This window comes from Vulpes lagopus, chromosome 21, assembly GCF_018345385.1.
Source record: "Vulpes lagopus strain Blue_001 chromosome 21, ASM1834538v1, whole genome shotgun sequence".
Taxonomy (NCBI): Eukaryota; Metazoa; Chordata; class Mammalia; order Carnivora; family Canidae; genus Vulpes; species Vulpes lagopus.
In genome coordinates this window covers 25,275,679-25,294,658 of record NC_054844.1, presented here as the reverse complement: position 1 = coordinate 25,294,658, position 18,980 = coordinate 25,275,679, and the positions used below count along the sequence as shown (strand labels likewise).

The 18,980-nt window shown below is 39.7% G+C and overlaps 1 protein-coding gene across 7 annotated transcripts in view; it reads right to left on the bottom strand.

Moving 5' to 3' along the window:
- ARNTL2 (aryl hydrocarbon receptor nuclear translocator like 2) overlaps nucleotides 1–18,980 on the bottom strand; it is a 112,894-nt gene that overhangs the window by 80,067 nt on the left and 13,847 nt on the right. The window contains exon 1 of one of the 7 annotated variants that reach the window (XM_041736080.1): nucleotides 13,481–13,886. The exons of the other annotated variants lie outside the window; for them this stretch is intronic. The gene's annotated coding sequence lies outside the window, so the exon portion shown is untranslated. Of the gene's footprint in view, nucleotides 1–13,480; nucleotides 13,887–18,980 lie in introns of those variants that run through there. 7 annotated transcript variants of the gene reach the window in all.

Here is an 18,980-nt window from a genome sequence, read left to right as displayed (position 1 = left end):
CTCATTTTAGGAAGCATGATCTCCACATTTCAATCCTACTTCCCAACCTTTAAAATAATTAATGGACCATCTTTAGGCTGCCAAAATAATGTTCTTTTCACAAAATCAAAACCTAAAGCTCTAAGGGTCTTTATTTGTATGTTCCCTAGTGAGTATGGGAGTACTGCCCCATAATTAGCTATGTTCCATCAAGTTTAAGTTTGCTATGTCAGTAGAAGTATATTCAAAGCAGAGGGCTTTCTGTAAACAAAAGGAAATATGGGTTAGTGGGACTAATTAGTTCTGGATGAAAAGATCTGTTCTTTGGAAACAATTCAGCCTTCATGTAGTAGATTTTTGTTAGAAGGTGACTCATAAAGAGTGAAGATTTCATTTTTAATCTTCCAATTTACTTTCAGCCTCCACATACTCTTATTTAGATGAGACCATGTGTTAGGAATTGAAAGTTAATTCTGCTTTTCTACAACTCATTTTGAAAGGATATGCTTCGATATTTTGATATTGTCTTTCCTCACCAAATTGTCACTTCTCAATGGTGAAGATAATACATGTTATTTTTTTCCAGAAAAACAGCATTTAGTTTATTAATACATTTCTATAATACTATTTTCCTACTTTTAAAAAAAATACTAACACTATTTTTATACCATTACTTTTTATATATTATATATATATAACATATATTTTATACTTTATACTAATACTATCTTTAAATACTAATACTATTTTTAATAGTATTTTATACTATATTCCTACTTTTAAAAAAGTTTATATGCATATAGTTGACATACAATATTACATTAGTTTCAGGTGCACAACATTGTAACTCAACATCTCTATACGTCATGCTCTGCTCACTCTAAGTGTAGCTACCATCTTTCACCACACAATACTATTATAATATCATTGACTATATTCCCTGTGCTGTACCTTTTATTCCTATTACTTATTCACTCCAAAATTGGAAGCCTGTATCTCCACTCTTCTTTACCCATTTTGCCTTCCAACTGCCTTCTCTCTGGCAACCATCAGTTTGTTCTCTGTATTTATAGGTCTGGTTTTGCTTTTTGTTTATTCACTTATTTTGTTTTTTAGATCCACATAAGTGAAATTGTATAGTATTTATCATTCTCAATCTTATTTCACTTATCATAGTATCTCTAGGTCCGTCAATGCTGTTGGCAAGATCTCATCCTTTTCTTTATGGCTGTGTGTATACAAATATATATCACATCTTGATGAATATATATATATTTATGAATATATATATATAAGAATATACATTCTTCAATATATTCTTATATATAAGAATATATATATTCATCACATATACAATATATGTACATATACATATATATACAATATACTATATACAATATATATATATTGTGACTATATATATATATATATATATATATATATATATATTCATCACATCTTCCTTATCCACTCATCTCTCAATGGACACTTGGGTTGCTTACAGGTCTTAGTTACTGTAAATAATGCTGCAATAAACATAGGGGTGCATATATCTCTTCAAACCATGTTTTTATTTTCTTTGGTAAGTACCCAGTATAGGAATTATTGTACCATAGGATATTTCTGGGTTGTTGTTGTTGTTGTTGTTGTTGTTGTTTTTTCAGGAGCCTCCATACTGTCTTCCAGAGTGGCTATACCAAATTATGTTCCCATCAACAGTGCACAAGGGTTCCTTTTACTCCACACCCTCGCCACACTTGTTATTTCTGGTCTTCTGATTTTGACCACTCTGACAGGTGTGAGGTGATATCTCATTGGAGTTTTGATTTGCATTTCTTTCTCTGATGATTAGTGATGTTGAGCATCTTTTCAGGTATTTGCTGACCATCTGTAGATCTTTGGGAAAATGTCTACTTGAGGCCTGTAAGAGTGCTGACAATACTGACTCCATCTTTGGCCATGTTTGATCAATGACCTCTCTTGGGGCTATGTGTTCTGGCCCCTCGGAGATTAATATACATACCTTAGAGATGTCTGCCAAGACTCGGATGGTGGGAAGGCTTAGTTTGGCCTCCCATGAATCTGTTAGAGATAACACAGTCTTCTGTCTTTTCTGATGCACAGGTAATGTCACAAGATCTAATTAAAGGGTAGCTGTCAAACAAGTGCATGAGAGCTCTTTGGTCTCACTACAATGCCCTTCTGTGTGTCCCCTCACTCTGTAAAATCTGTGAACTAAAGTCTGAACTTTGTGAGAATAACTATGCAGCTACCATGGATCATCCTCCACCTGATGCCCCATGTCCGTAAGTTACCCTGAATGAAACTCTGTGTAAACTCTACAGAGTGGCCTGCTTCATTCTCCAGTCTCAAAGTATCTTCTCAGTTTGGGAGATACTTGACTGTCCCTCCCCCACTTTCTAACAGGTCCTCTGCCCTTTTGTACTGGGGTTTTTGATGTTGAGTTGGGTAGTATGTGTTATTTAACTCAATAAAATAATTCAGTATTTAGATTGAACAATGATAGCATGCTTGTCTTTTACAAAGGTTTTAGTGATTTAAAATGACATTAGCATTCTACATGCATTTCCCTGGTGATGGTCATCAGTATAATATTTTAAAGGTCTGTCATTCAGTATCAGTTCCTCAAAGATGAAAATAAATTGGGGAAAATTAGCAGCTGCATGGGAATCATAAGCAGGGGAGAATGAGCAGCCATTTGGTTTAGACTCATTTACAAAGGGTTCAAATTTAGGATTTGACATTATGCTTGAAAGAAAATACATCCACACAGCACACACACATTCATAGGCAATGGCAGGATGGAAAAAATAGTTTTTTCATACAACTTAAACTTTGTCCCACTACCTACTTTCATTGCAGTAGTGTGCTATATGTTAACATTTAAATTAACCTATGAATAACTTTGTGCTTAAAACAATTTGCACAACGTAAACATTTGCTTCTTAGTTTCTGATAATCCATACCCCAAATCAGGTTCTCTAAATGGTAATGTCTTACTTGACCTCAAGACCAGGAATATTCAAATGCTGCTAATTGCCCCCCTAATGTCCATCTGCTGGTCCAGGATCCCATGAAACATTTAGAGTCTGTAATCCATCTTCAGTTTTCTTTAAAATGTAACAGTTTCTCAGTCTCCTTTTGTCCTTGAGGTTTTTGTACAGTACTGGCCAGTTGTGCACAATGTCACCTAGTTTAAGCTCATCTAATATTCTCTCATAACTAAATTCAGGTTATGAACTTTTGTCAAGAATGCCACGAAAGTGATGCTATGTCCTACTCAGTGCTAAATGCTCACACTCTTCAATTTTATTGCTTCTGGTACTTTCCATTGCTTCACTGATATCCTGCTTTTCAGGATTCCAAAAGATTTCAGCTCATAGACTGAACAGAGGCAGAAAAAAAGATTTAGGAGATCCACTGTAAATTCCAATTCTAGAAAGTTTTGAGGACCATATCATCTGTTATCCCCAAATCCTAGCACAGAGCCTGACACATAACAGAGTTTGCTGAAAGAGGAAACTACATTTCACTTCATTACCCCCCAGACATTCAAAAGAGAAACTGAAAGAGATGTGAAATCCAAACTAACAGATTCACCCCCCTGGACTACTGGTAATAATAAAATTCCCACAATAAGGGATATGCAGATTCTATTTCACGAACAAGTAGGCCTACTTCCTACCACTACTTCATTTTTACCAGTTTTTCCCCCCCGTTTTTCCCTTTATCCCCTATGACGGGGATTTGGCAGTCTGAAGTAGCTTTCTAGAATAAAAAGTAGTAACTGTTTTATAGGTTTGTGGTAATGCATTACAAGAGAAAATTTAAAAAAAAAACTGCTTATCACTACCATATTACTGTAAGATGCTTAGTCACATAATAGATAAAGTACTAATTGGTACTATTCATAAACAATACCATCTATAGGTAGTATTATATACAAATCATGAAAAAGCTTTTGCTCAGGAGAGTATTTAGTATTTATTAAGAGCATAATGTAACCTGCTGTCAAGAAGCTTATTATCCTTGGGGCACCTGGGTGAGTCAGTTAAGCATCTGCCTTCAGCTCAGGTCATGATCTTGGGGTCCTGGGATCAAGCCAGCATCAGGTTCCCTGCTGAGCAGGGAGTCTGCTTCTCCCTCTCCCTCTGCTCATTTTCTTTCTCTCTCAAATCTTTTTTTTTTTTTAAGAAGTTTATCATCCTGAATATGTCTGTGCACATGTAGGTGAAATTAGATCTAGAGGCAGGTATGAGTTTATGCTACAAGAACACAGACAGAAGAACACCTCACTCTATTTGGGGTGATGGGATAACAGCAACATTTTTTTTTCAGGCTAAAGGAACATCATGAGCAGGTGGCAAAACAAATGGATCCAGTAAAATCCCATGCCGTCATTAATAATGTCGTTTAGTTGTTGCATCAGTGAATGCATGTCAGGGTCAAGTTTTAGAAAATGCATCTCCTGACACAAGTTTAATGGGTAAAATTGGATTTTTTCAAAATAAATTTTACCTTCTAACATATGAAACAAAACACATACTAAATTGACCTATCTGACCAGAAACCGGATCCCCAGATCATTATTCACCATGCAGAAATGCTGATCACCTAGAAAATTCAAAATAAGGATGAGGCTTAGATTCACTGAGATTTCATGAAAGTCCCTCAAGATTTATTTATGTCTGAATTTTTACTATGCTTAGAAAATGCATGAAAGAGTCTCTCAGTGACCACCTTTCCTGAGTTGTCAATCTGAAGAGCCTACTGTGGGACGCTTGGGTGGCTCAGTGGTTGAGCGCCTGCCTTTGGCCCAGGGCGTGATCCTGGAGTCCCGGGATCGAGTCCCGAATTGGGCTCCCTGCATGGAGCCTGCTTCTCCCTCTGCCTGTGTCTCTGCCTCTCTGTGTGTCTCTCATGAATAAATAAATAAAATCTTTTGAAAAAAAAAAAGAGCCCACTGAATGCTGAGGAAGAGCAGATATTTAGCCAGATTAGTTTCTGAAGCTGCAAAATATCTTACTCAAAATAGGGATAAAAGAGGGATAGTAAGATACAGGGGCATAAATGTGTCATTTTTCAAACTCCCATCTGTTCTCAGAATGTGTGGACAGACCCTTCACACTGCTATTTTTGAAAAGTATTCAGACTCTAACACGTACCTTACTATTACAGAAAAATTGCTCCCATGAAAACCTGGTTTTCCCATGATTTCAGCCTCAGTGACGCTGGCAGAGGAGGAGAAATTGAGCTTTGATTTAAAGACAGGATGTTTACATGGGTCTACCTCCAGGGAGAAAAATGAAGGACCCATATGGATACCCAGACAATGCCTGTGATAGGGATATTTTGCATCCACTAATAAATTGACATCCTGTTTTTGTAGGTAAAAAAACAACAACAACAAAAACAAAACAAAACAAAACAAAAAACCCACGACATTTAATGTCTCTTCCTACATGAGAGGGTTTTATTTGTGGCATCGCCACTATTCCTGTTTATTGAAAAGTGCATCATCTTTGGTGAATGGATGTGGCTTGGATGAAGGAAGACCAAGAAGGAATTCTAAGTTGTCGTCCAGGAAAGTGTTTATTTTTTTGTAGCTCCATTCAGTTGCTGCATTTGAAGCAAAGCTTTAGTTGGTATTTGCCCTTGTGAAAATTAATGAGAAACCTCACAAAAATGGAGTCAAGAGGCTCAGCAGCGGTGCTCTGAGGCCTGACCACTCCTCAATTGGAGACCCAACAGGAAGAGGGTCCCTTTCTCTGCCCCTGGATATTATGGGACTATCCGCCAGCAACAACCTAGCCAATAAGAGATGGTCACAATCCAGCCAACGAGAAGCATGACACTGCCAGCCTCAGTTTACTCCAGGGGACTTCCATTTATGACTGCCTTCCCCACTGCCCCCTTTCTGCTATGAAAGGGCACTTCTCTCCTTTGTGCTGGAGTGTCGTCTACAGTTTTCTGGTAGCTTGCTTGTCCCAGATTGTAATTCTCTCTTATTCCTGTATCAACCCATCTTTTGTTAGTAAAATAACTGGTAGCTTTATTTTTAAGGTTAACAGGCCATTATTTAATTTAAAGTCAGAGTTTCAAATTTTTAACCCAAGGAGCAGAGACGTTAAAAGCACGTAACTCTTATTCAGTAGCCACACTGCCTTGTTGTCTGTGTATCTGGCCCCACTACATGAACATTGTTTTCAATCCTTGTAGTTCTTCCATAGAAAGTTCTTACATCTGTCATCATTTGCAAGGTTGGAGAGTCAGGGCTTCAGCTATTTGACAGGTTTCCCAAAGTGAGGTTTTGATACCCATCACGTAGAGAATCTCAAAAGCAAACTGCTCTCCCACCACCTTTCCCTCTGCTCACCCCACCTTCCTTACACAACACTGCAAGGAGACCGCTCTTGGAGTGGCTGGCACAATCAATTTGGCAACTTGAGGAAGAAACAAGAAGATAAATTTTTTTCCTTAGAACCTACTTAGATGCTGCTTTTGGATTAAATGTTTGTGACCCCCCATTCATATGTTAAAAATCTAATCCCCAATGTGATAGTATTGAGAGGTGGGGCCTTTGGGAAGTATTTTGGTTATGAGGGTATTTCCTCATGAGTGGAACTAGTGCCCCTATCAAGAGGCCAGAGAGCCAGCTCATTCTCTTTCTGCAGTAGGCAGGTTGCAACCAGAAAAGTATCCTCTCCAGAAGCTGACCATGCTGGCATCCTCAGATTTCCAGTCTCCAGAATTGTGAGAAATAAACTTCTATTGTTGATAAAGAATAAAATTAAAATGATGTGTCTGAGTTTTATGAACATGGAAAATGCTTAGGCAACGCTTACTTTAAAAAGCAGGATGAAAGACAGAGACTATATAAAAACAAGAAACAAAGAAAATGTATACTCAGGGGAGAAAAAAACATGGAAAGAGACAGTGAAATGTTTTCAGGTATTTTGTCTGAGTGGCCAAAGGTTTTTCTTCTCTTTTTATGTATTGTTCCAAAATTTTATAAGTCTTGTGTCTTACTTTTATAAGACATACATACAACCAAGAAAGAAATAGGAATATATATATATATATATATATATATATATATATAGAGAGAGAGAGAGAGAGAGAGAGAGAGAGAGAGAGAGAGACACCTATTGGGGAAGAGCAAATCCATTAGTACAGCTGGACAGGTAGTGAAACAGGAGATTAAGCTGGAAAGGCAGATTGCACTAGTTCATGGAGGGCCCTGGATGTCCCACTGAGAAATCAGAGCTTTATTTATTAGCAGGGAGCTAATGAAATTGCCTAGCATGGCATCTCAGCCCCCCTTATTTCATGGGCCACCTCTCACAAGGCACGGGGTACCTCTGCACTGTCCTCCCTACTAGAAGTTAGTCTTCCTGTTAAAAGCCTCAACTTTCATCCTAATGCATTCCACCCTTTGCCCAACCTGAATGGCTGGCTTCTTACCTGGGCTCCTATTCATTTCTGTAATGAAGCTTGCACTCAGAGCTATACTCTGAACACTTTCCAGATGCGCTGAGAAAATAAGGCTTTGATGGCATGCACCAGACAGGGAAAGCCAAAAACCTTTCATGTGGGGATCAGGATCCCACCTGTGGATCAAGCACTACATACCCTAGATATGATGTTGAAACATCACAGAAGGATCAGTCTCTCCTATGTAGGGATGTAATTTTATTCTCTTGGCCATGGCATCAAACACAGCAAGAATATCTAAAAGGTAAGTCCTGAGGATGGTTCTTAAAATTAAATCACTTTAGAGGGGGAAGGCTCAGGTATGGTGAGAAAGAAACCCAGGTGGAAGACCCTGGGACAAAGTATGACTATCTCAAAAATGGATTTAGCTTTATTTTTTACTTTAAGACTCTGTTCCTTGCTTTGAGTTCCAAATGGTAAAGGGGAAACCATACACCCCTAGATTCCATGGATGTGGAGCTTTGCTGGCATACTGTTTTGTCCATGATTGCACAATAGCTGGAGAACCAAAGCAGAGAAGACAGACGGTCTTACCCACAGTCAATCGCTTGCCAGGGAAGTATGCAGAAGGTCAAAGGACAAATGAGTAAGTCATGTCCATATCGTAGTAAAATAGTCACAGAGTACAGGCTGCGTAGGAAAGCAAGAGACACAGAGAAGGAGCTGAAAGAAGAGGCAGGTGGTTGGAATGTTTGGAAAAGAGGGAGAGTTGTCCAAATAGGAGATTATAATCCTCAGGCAGAATTGAGACTTAGGGGTTCAAAGGGAAAGTGTTTCCACCTTATACAAGGGTCTATGTAAGAGATGCCCATCGCATGCTGCAGGGAAGCGAAGACAGAAGATGTGGAAAAGAGAAGAAAGACCAAAGTTTCGTTGGATGACATCAGGGGTTAGGGGTGGAGGGAAGGATGGGTTACAAAGAGCATGGGAAGCTTTTCTCCAGTTTATTCTATATGTCTTAATTTTAGGGTGGTTTTTGATATACAGAAATTTTAACTTAATGTTTCTTTCATGGCTTTTACCTTCAGGATCACCCTTCAGAAGCCCACACTTTAAGATTATGTAAATATTCATATATATTTTTTCTTATACCTTTGTGATTTTATTTCCCTACTGTTAACTCATTTGTTCATTACAAGTTTATTTAGATAAGTAGGGGGAAATATAGATCTAATATTTTCGGAATAGTTAGGAATTGATCTAATACGAGCTATCAAATGATACTTCATTCCCTCAATTGTTGAGTGTGAGTGATATGTCAGGGATTATATTAACTGAGAATACAAACATGGTTCCTGTCCTCAAGGAGTTGTGTCTAGTGAGGCAGACTGACCAGTAAAAAGATAATTGTAGTGAAGTGGAATAAGCTCAGTAATGGGATCAATTACAAAGTGCTACCATAATCCCATAGAAGGAGCCCCAGTCGGGTGGCAGGTTTTAGGGATAGTAGTCAGAGAAGGCTGGCTTCTTGTAGGAGTTAACATCTGACCTACGTCTTGACAGGTAAATTTGTTACTCTGATTTGAAAACAGGACATTCCAGGCAAAGGATAACTAGGCTCAGGGAGGCAGAGCCATGAGGGACTGTGATATGATTGGGGAGTGTCCCCTAGTGCCCTGTGGCTGTTGCTTGACTCATGAATGAGAGAACAGCACAGGATGAAACCAGTAGGCAGACTGTACTGTGCTACGCAAGCCCTAATATTACATGGCATCTAAAATTCCATAGGGAGCCACAGTTAGATTTTGAGCAAGAGAAGGAAATAATTAAATCTGTTGCGTAAGAATCACACTGCTAATAGTTTCCAAACTGAATAGCTTCATAGAACACAGCTTTTAATTCAGGCACTGATCACAGTTTTGAATTATGTATGCGATGATTATCTCCTATGATCTTCAGAAGGAGTGGGAGAAATTGATTTTTTTTATTAATTAGATAATTATTTTCATGTAGAAATTTCATGCAGGGATTTTTTTTAAAGTAGGCTCCATGCCCAGCATGGAGTCCAATGTGGGGCTTGAATTCACGACGCTGAAATCAAGAGTTGGTTGCTTAACCGACTGAGCCACCCAGACTCCCCTCTGACACTATATTTCTGATTTAATCTAGCTTTGCAGCCAGTCCAGCCCTTAATTTGACTTGTACCTTAGTTATCTTCAAGAGTTACACCATCATGCAATCAGATCATGCATGAGGGTAGAGATAGATACACATTGGTGCATCACTGTGTGATGTGATCAGAACAGAACACCCAGGAATTGTCTACCCAGAAAGGAGAGCAAATCTCTTATTGATAATGTTTTGACTATTCTTTCATTATTTATAAGACTGCATTATCTTTTATTTAATATATCGGGGCTTTATATAAATGAATGAATGGACAGTATAATTTTAGAATTGTAACTGGCATTACAGATGGTCTAATTTAACTCCCTCTTTTTACAAGAAAGAAAAAGAGTTTCACAGTTGATTAAGTTCTTTGCCTTTTTCATCCAGCCAGACATTGATGGAGGAGGTACTGCTGTGTGAGTGTTTACACTCCTGAACAGGACTTTAAGTAAACCCAAATCTGTCTTTTCTATGGTTAAACCACATCTTTACCTTTCATACATCTGCATTTTTTTTAAAAAAATATTTAGTTACTGGCCCTTTTTGGAGTTAAGTTTAATCTTCTTTGGCACCACTCTAACAGCATCCTTTTGGATTCAGATTACATCTAACAAATTGACTAATGCCTCAAAATATACCATTTGCAAAAGTGACCAGTATGACATTTACATTGCCAAACCAAATGTCTGGCTGGCGTGTTGAACAAAAAAGCTAAAGAGAGAACAGCAGGGAATTTACTCACTGTGATCAAATACAGCATAGGCAAAGTGAGAACCTCAAGTTAAGAGTTACAGCAGAAAGCAAAATGTTCACACGAGGGAAGAGCTCCTGAATGGTTAGAATGGATGCAGAGAATCACTCAGCAGATAGGAAAACAACTTGTTGGGCTGGGGAAAGCGGTCTGGGAGTAAGACTAAACACTGTGCAGGTGTCAGAGCCTCGGGGGTTAAGTAGTCCCAGCTGCATGCACTGTGTTGGGCTTCATGTCTTAAAATTGAGTTTGGGGGTGGGGGTGCCTGGGTGGCCCAGTCAGTTAAGTGGCTGTCTCTTGCTTTCAGCTCAGGTCATGATCTCAGGATTCAAAAGATCAAACCCTGTACTGGGCTCTGTGCTGGGCATGCAACCTGCTTAAGATTCTCCCTCTCCCTCTGCCCCCTGCCCCTCTGTGCTCTTTCACTCTAAAAAAAGAAAGAAAAGGAAAAAAAAAGAAAAGAAAGAAAGAAAAGAAAAGAAAAGAAAGAAAGAAAGAAAGAAAGAGAAAAGAAAAGAAAAGAAAAGAAAAGAAAAGAAAAGAAAAGAAAAGAAAAGAAAAGAAAAGAAAGAGAAGAGAAACCACTTGGGAACTGTTACACTCCATAGGAATAACCTCGTTGTCATGGAATGTCACACAGGCAAGTGAGTGGGCCATGTTCCTCAATGACTAAGACTGTACAGTAGCTCCTGTTCCCTGATAAATCTATTTCACCACATCGCCACCAGCACTCCAGCCATGGGATAACACCTAGAACTCCAGGATACATGGAAGGATCTGTTGGATCTTAGGTTCCATGAAGGAGCGATCTTTTGTGTCAACGTCATATTCCCAGCCCCCACAGCAGAACGTCTGCTTGTAAGGAGCCTGATGAATATGTACAGTTGGAACGATATGCAGGATACATTAAGACCACACTGATGAGTTCTGCTTACTAGGTGACTGTCCCAACAGGGGATTAGACTAGCTCTTTTCTACCATGTCCTTTTTACCTGGTTGTGTTACTAACTGGAAAATAGGTTTTTAAGTTCATTCTAGGGTGTGAGAAAAAGCCATAAGCTTTCTCTCTCTCCCATTCACACCCAAACAACTGGTCTGTGTTCCACTCTGAACACTGTGCCCTCAAAAGCAGATATGGAGAGCCTTATAGTATACACTGTGCATGAAGGCCAGGGCATCTGCTCATTTTTTTTAAGGATTTTAATTATTTATTCATGAGAGACACAGAGACAGAGAGAGGCAAAGAAATAGGCAGAGGGAGAAGCAGGCTCCCCATGGGGAACCCAATGTGGGACTTGATCCCAGGATTCCAGGATCCCAGGATCATACTCTGAGCCGAAGGCAGATGCTCAACCACTGAGCCATCCAGGCATCCCACATCTGCTCATTTTAAGGCTATTTTTAGTACATATCCCAATGGGAGCAATATAAGCAAATCCACAGCCTACCTCATACATGCTCTGCAGGATATGCCTTTGCACTGAGCAAGCTTGGGAAATCCCTGGCCCCTCCTTACTAGTAGAAGGGATGTGTCACACAGGTAACCAGATCCACCCTGGCTCATTTTAAGCCATGAGGAATATGGCCCACTCACTTGCCTGTGTGACATTCAATGCCAAAGATGGCATGCCTAGAGACTCTAACAGTTCTTAAATTCATTCATTTGTTCACACATCATTTTTAAAAATATTATTTGAGGGGAGGTGGGGCAGAGAGCGAGGGAGAGAGAGAATCTTAAGCAGACTCCACACCCCGTGAAGAATCTGATAAATATCTCACGACCCTGAGATCATGACCTAAGCTGAAACCAAGAGTCAGACGTTTAACTGACTTCGCCACCCAGGCAAAGACATTCTTTCTTATTGATGGGGTGGGGAAGGGAAAGATTTCCCCAGGTAAATTTTTATTTATTACTTAATTCAACTATATTTAAGTGCTGCCTGTTATTTATATCTGTTTTGATCTAGAAAAAACTACTTTTGATCTTCAAAGATAAAAATTACTATAGCATTTTTGGAGGACATCCTAAAAACATATCTGGTTTTCTTAATTTACAATAAAAAATTAAGAGGAAGCTAAAGGAACAAAAGAAGTGATCTTGTCCAAGACACTCACCTGAATGCTGAGAAAAGTGAGACTCAGAGTGTACGATTATTTGCCCAGCTACGGGTTATACTGCAGTTTAAATGAAAGGAAAAGAAGCAAAACTTAATAACGATAGCCTCTTACAGAGAAACAGTTCTCATGCATATCTACTCTGAGTCACTTAGAGAAATTAAAAAAAATGTCTTCTTCCATTACAATGTGTTTTGCAAGGGGAGATTCATTTTTTAGCCCATTTTGAGTGCCATTGTGCTTTTTTCTGATGTTCTATGCAAAGCTGACTACTAATGACTAATGAGAACAATATGAATGCATTGTTACTGCATTAGTGTAACGTGGTGTGGTTTTGCACTTACAAGAGGTATTCAGATGCTCTAGTTGTAAATGTTCATGAAATGCCTCTTCTGTCCTAGTCAAACTGCCTTTAGGAAGTCTTACCAGTGGTTTTATATCTGCAGAGCACTGAGGGCTGGGCTGACTTTTGAGAGGAGTGAAATTGCTTCATATTGTGATCCTAAACTTTATATTCACTATATTCCCTAAAGTATACCTTAATAAATATTTTATGACCAGAGAAAAGAGAGAGAGAGAGAGAAGAGAGATTTTGATGCCACTGGAGAAGGCATTCCTCTATTCCACTAGCTTTTAGCAAGTAAGGTGGTGAGGTCTTTTTGGTGAAAGAAGTGGTAGTATTGACAGATACATCAAGGAAGGCTATGAAAATCATGTGCCTGGATTTCAGTAAGACATTTTTTCAGAGACAGAATAGTGAGCTACTTTAAGCCTCCATTACAGCCTTGAGGAAGAAAAATGAAGATGGAGAAGAAATTTTAAGCAGGAAAGTAAAAAAAAACAAAAACAAAAAAAAAACAAACAAAAAAAGAAAAAAAAACAGGATTAAGTCATTTTTGTCAGTGAGAGCACAGTCACCACTGTCACCCCTCCCCCCACTGCCACCACCACAACAAACAGAATGATCTTTTACCGAATCCTTACGTGCAAGGCACCATACCGTGTACCTACCTTATTTTATGCAATCCTCACATCAACCCTACAGTGGTAGTCTAGCAGACGAGGAAGCAGGCTCAGAGAAGTGAAGTAACTTGCTTTGATGGCCTTTCTGCTGTGTCAGCTTGGCTAGACTATAGTCCTCAATTATTCAAACACTAAGTGTTGCCAGGAAGGTGGTTAGTAGATGTGATTAAAGCCCAAAGTCCATAATCAGTTGACCTTAATAAGGGAGATTATTCTAGATAATCTGGGTGGGTCTGATTTAATCAGTTGAAAGGCCTTAAAAACAGAGCTGAGGCTTCTTCCAAGACAAAGACACTCCACCTATGGACAGCTGCTTCAGCCCATGTCTGAAAGTTCTAGCTTGCCTTTCCTCACAGCCTGCCCTGTGGATTCCAGGCTTGCCCAGCCTGCCCCCACAGTTACACGAGCCAATTCCTTGCAATAAACCTCTTAATATATACATCTGCTATTGGTCTGTTCCACTGGTTGAACCCAAACTGATACACATGCCAAAGATCACACAATAATTAAGTAAAAGGGTTCAGATCCTCTCAAAGCCAAAAGTAGGTCACCATTCCCTCTCAACAGAAGGTCCGTTTGGGACATTAGCACTTCACAGAAATGGCAACACATCCAAATGTTTAGCAGGCATTGAAGGACAGGTTAAAAGGTTAAATCTCTGGAGGCCAGACTATGTTAGGCTTTTGAAATGGGGCCATGGGATAGGAGAAACACCCATTATGACTATGAGGAAATCTCAGTCATGGAAAACCACTCAGTTGTGATGCAGAATATAATCAGAGTGATAAAAGTACTGAAGAATGCTTCCCTGACTATGACCATTCTGGAAAAGGCAAACATTTCATAGGCGTTATGAACTAATCCAGGTATAGGCAAAAGCAAGAAACAGTAGTTCATCAAAATTTCAGTTCCACACTGAAACAGGAAAGTCTCCTAACTGGTTCCAGACTGGATTGATCCTCATGCATAAAAAGAATACAAGGTTTAGCATTTTGAACATCAGCATGTTTTTCCAAAAAGCACAAAAACACACTTAGATTTGGATGGTCTATACCCACATCATTGTTACACATGGGAAAATATAATTCTTGCAGTTTATGAGTAAACAGAAAACAGGATACATGCTATTATCATGATTAATATTAATTAGGCATGATTGGATACATCAGATGCCACAGAACCTATAAAAGATACAATGGCTGCAGTTTAAGGAAGATGATAGAGCAGGAATATCCCGAGCTCACCTCCTGCCATAGACACACCAAGGCTATAACTACATACAGTGCAACTCACTTTGGAAACAACCTGAAGACTGGCATTACAGATCTCCCGTTGACAACCAAAGGCATAAAGAGAAGGCCACATCAAGAAGGATGGGAGGGAAGAAGATGCAGGCAGGAATGAAATCCCTGGTGTGGCAGAGACCCACAAGCAGGAGGGACTTCACAGGCACAGAGGTCCTCCTAGGGTCATGAGAGGATCAGGCCCCACATTGGCCACTCCCAGCCCTAAACTGCACCAGCAAGACAAGCTCTCATAACATCTGTCTTTGAAAATCAGTAGAGCATAACTCCAGGAGAGAGGGAAGGCTACAGGAAACCAAGACTCCACTCTTAGTATTTTTTTCCCCACTCTTAGTATTGCTCAGTCCAAGACCCTACACAGAAACAGCAGTTTGAAAAGTGTCTGCTTACACATGAAGAGACTTACTAACATTAGGCCATGCACCAGAGGGGCAGGGATTTGCAGGAGCTTTCTCTGGGAATGGAAGTACTGGTGGGTACCATTTTTCTTACCCTCCTTCAGCGGAGCTGGCCAGAAGTTTGTGGGGGCCAGCTCTCACACTTTCCAATACTATTCTAGCACCACTTGCCCTGCTCCAACCAATCTACCCCTTCCAGCAGACATCCCTATAAAGGGGCTCCTGCCTCATGATACCATACCAGGTAGACAGCCTCAGTCAGGTCTGGCACCCCTCCAGGAGACCCTTACCAGGGAGAGGGAAGCCAGGTCCACACATAGCCTGCCTGTAGTAGTCACAGCCCATATAGGGGACACCTCTGGAGCACCTAATGCTTATGACTAGGGGAACTTGCACTACTGAGCCTCACAGATGCCTTTTACACAAGGTCACTACTTTCAAGACCAGGAGGTGTATCTGACCCACCTAGATAATAACAAACACAGAGATCCAGAAAGAAGACAGAGGAATATGTGGTCCTGATGAAGAATGAGACAAATCTTCAGGAAAAGAGAACTAAACAAAATGAGACAAGCAGTCTACCTAATAAAGAGTTCAAAGTAAATAGTAAAAAAGATGCTCAGCAAATGAGAGGAGTGGGTGAACTAAGTGAGAACTTTAAGAAATCAATAGAAAATATTAAAAAAGAACCAGTCAGAGCTGAAAAAATACAATAGCTGAAATGAAAAAATACACCAGAGGGAATCAACAGCAGAATAGAGGATGCAGAACAACAGATCAGCTATGTGGAAGACAGCGTAAAGGAAAGCACCAAAGCTGAACAGCAAAATAAAGAGATTGAAAAATATATATATTTTTTCCCCCACTCTTAGTATTGCTCATACTTTTGTGTATATGTATGTATGTATATACATACATACATACATAAAAATTTAAAATATAAGATAAGTTGAAGTATCCCCAGGACATTAAGTGACACTAACATCTGCATTATAGGAGGCCCAGAAAGATAACAGATTGAGAAAGGGGCAGAAAACATACTTGAAGAAATAATAGTTGAAAATTCCCCTAACCTGGAGAAGGAAAAAGAAATCCAGGTTCAGGAAGCACATAGAGCCTGCAAGAAGATGAATCCAAGGAGGTCCACACCAAGACACATAATTATTAAAATGTCAAAAATTAGAGGGGCATCTGGGTGTCTCAGTTGGTTAAGTGTCTGCTTTTGGTTTAGGTCTTGATCGCAGGATTCTGGGATCAAGCATCACATCAGGCTCTTGCTCAGTAGGGAGTCAGCTTCTCCCTCTTCTGCTCCTCCCCTTGCCTGTGCTCTCTTACTCAAAATAAAATCTTAAAAAAAAAAAGTTAAAGAGAGAATCTTAAAAGTAGCAAGAAAAAAGCAAATAATTAAGTACAAGGGAAAACCCATAAAGCTCAGTTGATTTTTCAGCAGAAACTTTACAGGCCAGAAGATAGTGGCATGATATATTCAAAGTGCTAAAAGAAAAAAAAAAAAAAAAAAGCCTTTCAACCAAGGATACCATAGCTGGCAACGTTATTCAGAATTGAAGGAGAGATGAAGAATTTTCCAGACAAATAAAAGTTAAAAGAGTTCATCTCCACTAAACTAGCCTTACAAGATATGTTTAAGGGACTTCTCAAAAAGCAGAAATAAAAAAGAGAACAGAACTTGAAGAAAATGATAAAAGGTAAAAATCTCATAACAGAAAATATATAGCAAAGGTAGTAGATTGGAGTGCCTAGGCGGCTCAGTCAGTTAAGCATCTGCCTTTGGCTCTGGTCATGATCTCCAGGTCCTGGGATCAAGCCCCTCATCAAGCTTCCTGCTCAGCAGGGGTCTGCTTTTCTCCCTCCCTCCCTCTCTCTCTCTCTCTCTCTCTCTCAAAGGTAGTAGACCAATTACTTATAAAGCTAGGGTTGTCCAGGTGGCTCAGTGGTTGAGCATCTGCCTTCAGTTCAGAGTGTGATCCTGGGCCTGGGATCAAGTCCCACATTGGGTTCCCTGAAGAGAGCCTGCTTCTCCCTCTGCCTATGTCTCTGCCTCTTTCTGTGTGTCTCTCATGAAATAAATAAATAAAATCTTTTAAAAAATTACTTATAAAGCTAGTGTGAAGGTTAAGACAAAAGTAGTAAAAAGAGAGTTCAGGTTTAAGATGGCAATGTAGGAAGACTTTGAACTCACGAAATTACACCTCTGAATAGAATAAATCCTCCTGAGGAAGAAATGAGGGCTGACTGAACAGCTACTGAACTACCAGGGATAGAAAAAATGGCGAGAGAACAAGGAAAGAGACAGTTATCAGGGAACTTCTACCCCCAACACTGCAAATGGCAGTGGGGAGGGATAGTACTGAGGAATTGGGAACAGATCCCACTGACCTTAGGCACACAAGAAAGCCATGGTTTCAAAGAGCCACTGGCATGTAAGAGAGCTAGCACTAGAAATCTGCCAAGAGGCAGAGGAGCTGTGGAATACTCTCCATATTAGAGAGTTCGGAGAAGGGCAGTTTATGTTCCCATCCCACCTTAGAAGCCTAGACTGGAGCAGAATCCGGATACCAAAATAGGTGAGTCGGATCATCTTAGTGAGTGAGCTTGCCAAATTAGTGAGCCTAGCGTCCACAAGCCCACACCAGCCCTAGTCATGGTGAGGCACAGAAAAAGAAGCCAGATTTAAGAGTGTTAAGCTGTGGAAACACTCTGTCCCCGTCCACCTTAAAAACCCAAATCAGAGCAGGATCTGGACATCATAAGGCATGGTTCAGATGCCATAATTAGCAAGTCACAATGCCATAAATGGTGGGTCAGATCATCACAGAAAGCTTGTAACCTCAGGAAGTCAAGGATCTGCAAACCCACATCAGCCCACTGGTGCTAGAACATAGGAAAAAAAGGAGTTTAAAAGGGCTGAAGAACTGTGGGAATATTGTCTCCCCTCCACCCTAAAAGCAAAGATCCAGATGCCATAGCTGGTGGGTCTGGTTACCACAGGGAGCTTGTGACCTCAGCAAGCCCAGGATCTTCAAGCACACATCAGCCCCAGTCACCCTGAGGCACAAGGGAAAAAAAAAACAGTTTAAAAGTGCCAAGGAACTACAAAAATATTTTGTTCCCCTCCACCTTAAAAACCCACACTGAGCAGGGTCCAGCTCAGGGTGAGCTTACAACATCAGGGAGCACAGGACCCACAAGTTCACACCAGCTTCCAGCTTCCCTGGGGTGCTGTGGCACCAAACAAACCATGGTTTTGTGTTGCTTTTGTTTTGCATTTTTTATTTTTATTTTTTATTTTTTTTACTTTTTAAATTTTCTCTTGTTTTTACTTTTGGTCAGTTTTATTCTTTTCTTGTTCTTTTTTTCTTCTCCTATTATATTTTTCTTCCTCTTTTTGTTTTATATTATTTTTTTTTCTTTATCTTTCTGTAAAAAGCAATGGTTTAAAAGACAAAGTAGCTCCAGATTTCAAATTATACTACAAAGCTGTAGTAATCAAAACAGTATAGTACTGGCACAAAAACAGACACACAGATCAATAGGACAGAACGGAGACCCCAGAAATAAACCCACAATTATAAGGTCAGTTTATCTTTGACAAAGGAGAAAAGAATATGTAATAGGAAAAAAGTCTCTTCAACAAAGATGTTGGGAAAGCTGGACAACTACACGCAAAAGAATGAAACAAAAAATAAGAAAACTCAAAAAACACAATCTAATCTTATACCTAAAGGGGACAGAAAGAAAGAAGTACAAACAAAGCCCAAGACAAGT